This window comes from Pteropus alecto, unplaced genomic scaffold (genome assembly GCF_000325575.1).
Source record: "Pteropus alecto unplaced genomic scaffold, ASM32557v1 scaffold61, whole genome shotgun sequence".
Classification (NCBI taxonomy): Eukaryota; Metazoa; Chordata; class Mammalia; order Chiroptera; family Pteropodidae; genus Pteropus; species Pteropus alecto.
In genome coordinates this window covers 7,491,354-7,494,049 of record NW_006434835.1, presented here as the reverse complement: position 1 = coordinate 7,494,049, position 2,696 = coordinate 7,491,354, and the positions used below count along the sequence as shown (strand labels likewise).

The window sequence follows — 2,696 nt, the reverse complement described above, 5'->3', positions numbered from 1 at the left end:
ACTTGGTCATTGACTACAGACTCCAAGGTGGTTTAATTCATGGTTGTATTTTCAGCCCAGGTCGACAGGGTGTCTGGCTATGGGATGAGCCTTAATGTCCTCTCTTGAAATGAGAATGAGAGAAGCACAAGGATCTATAACCTGTGCACCCCAAGTCCCGTACAGCGCGTGAAACGGCAACTCTTAAAACCCTTTACGTAGGCTATTGAATAGCTCTGACTCCACTACACTTCTTCAGCCCTTAAAATCCTGCATCTGAGAAAATCTCAGCCTGAAGCTGTCATCAGAGTATCTAGGAGGAAGATCGTCCTCATTAGAAGAGAATGCATCCCGCGGTCTGGAGTTGGGTATAGTATTTCGTATCCCCCTTCTTCACGATTCAGAGCAAAAATATTTTAGTGACCACTCAATCCTCCTCTTCATCTGGCCCGATTTTCTTTTTTTTTTCCTTTTCTTTTAAATTTTAGGTGGGGCAACCCCTTGGTCGACCTCATAGATTGCAAAGGACTTGTCAGCTTACAATCCTTTATTTATTTATTTATTTATTTATTTTTACACCTACAGCACCTGGTCTTCCTAGGTGGTCCAAGTACTAACCATCCAAGTACTAACCAGGCCCGACCCTGCTTAGCTTTTGAGATCAGATGGGATCGGGCTTGTTCAGGGTGGCGTGGCCGTAGACCTGATTTTCTCATAGAAAAATCGAGTCTCCAAGGGGTCAAACGTTTTGCTCACAGTCACGCAACTTATAGCAAACCTAGCAGTAGAATCCAGGCTTTGACTCCTGATCCATTACCAACAAGTGTGTGCTTGGTTTGATGAAGTTGACTTTAAAATGCTGGGAGTGGAGGGGAAAGAAGTTCAAAAGATTAACCCCAAAACAAAGGTTTCCCCTAGTGGGCGCTCAGCCCTTCGATGTAGGCAAAGCATTGGAAATGGGTCTCAGTTAAGTTTCCTTTGCAGCTGTGCAGACAAAAACTTCTCTTTTGTACTGGGGAACATGGCACATTGTTCATGCAAACAGAATTTATTTATTCTGAGACTTTGCAGAGGGAAAAAAAAAGTTAATGGCAAAATTAAGAGAAGGAGCGATCGCGGCTGTGCATCGGCAGAGCAACCCTGAGCAGCCGTCTAACGTTAGACAAAGAGGTCTTCGCTGGGAAAGGAGCCCGCACGTAGAGACGTTCGTTAGATCCATGGATGCCTCTGCAATCCTGCTGAGCTCCTTCAAGTACAGCGTTGTACTGGCTCTGGTGTCCCTGCCTTTCAAGTGTTAAGGCACTTAACTACTAGACACCTCACTCAAAATGTGGTGGACGCTATTTGAATTTATTGTGTGTTTTAAATGGGCAAAATCAATACTATTTGATGCTATAAGATGTCAGAACGGTTTGATGAGGGAGGTTTGAGGATTTCTGAAGATGGAAACTATTCCTGTGGCACCAGCCATTAGTCAGTGGTACTCGCCGAAGTCTGGGCACTGGCCAAGGCATCACCTGCTCTTAAACACCTTGAGCTGAATCTCTCCACATGCCGCGGCTGACTCATCGAGACCCTTGACGTTGATGAATGCAGACGTGTAGACGCCGTCCCAGGCCCACTGTAGCCGAAACTCTGGGGATGCGTCTGAACATGTGCCTTGCTAACCTACTTCTGGGGTCTCTGATACAGGAGACCGCTGGCCAGGATGGAGACTTTTTCCTTCTGCATCTTTATTCAAAGCTGCTTATTCCATATGATGCACAGAATTTAATATGACCTTGAGTTAGACTGAAAAGCTGGCCTCATTGTCCATGCTGGATAGTTTAGGTTTACTCCATAGGAAATAAGTAGATAAGCACACTCTGAGCAAAGTGGAATACTAGACTTAATTTTTAGTAAAATAATCCTGGTAGCAGTGAGGACAGGTAGCGGTGAGAAGAACAAGTCGGTAATTCAGAATTGGTTCTTTGTGACTGTTTCTCATCTTCTAATGTTGCTAAAAAATCATTGACATTGAGACAAAGGAAAATGTATGATATCCCCACACATTACAGGCTACTCCTCTTAACATAAAGAGAAAGTCTTGGAGTGGGTTTCTTTCTCTGCTTGTTTGCCTCTCTCCACTTGTAGAGAAGTTTCTAGTGACCTGATATCTGTAATGACGTTCTTGAATCCTGTGGATTCTCAAATTTTGGTGCCTATAGCAATCACCTGAAAGGGCGAGAAACAAACTGCTTGGCCCCGCCCCCAGAACCTCTGATTGGATGGGTCTGGGTTGCGGCCCAATAAGCTTGCGTTTCCAACAAGTTCCCAGATGATGCTGGTTCTGCCCCACCAGGGACCACTGCTTCAAGCTAGAATCCACTTTCTCTGGCAGCTTCATGAAACAGTAAGTTTTTTTTTCTTTGCGTTTTTAAATAACCTCATGCAGGAAAGAAAAAGGTCAGGGGCGGGGGCCACCCCCTGTTTGGTCTGTGCCTGGGGAGGGCGGGCTCTGCGCCGGGCTAGGGGGCTACGTGGGCCATGGGGGCAGAGGCTCGGCTCCAAGACCACATCCTGGGCTTGAAGGTGGAAGTGCTTTGAACTTAGGCCTACACTTGAGGACAGGGGAGCGCTGCAGCCCGAGGTGCATTTCTTCCATCCTGGGGCCCAAGCAAGGATCCTCCTGGAAGCCCAGGCTGTCTGGGGAGGGGCTGACTTCAGGGGCTTGTGGT

At 46.7% G+C, this 2,696-nt stretch overlaps 1 pseudogene; it reads right to left on the bottom strand.

Annotated features, from left to right (window-relative positions):
• Positions 1-555: 555 nt before the first annotated feature.
• Positions 556-682, bottom strand: LOC112478576 (annotated as a pseudogene).
• Between the last annotated feature and the right edge of the window lie 2,014 nt (positions 683-2,696).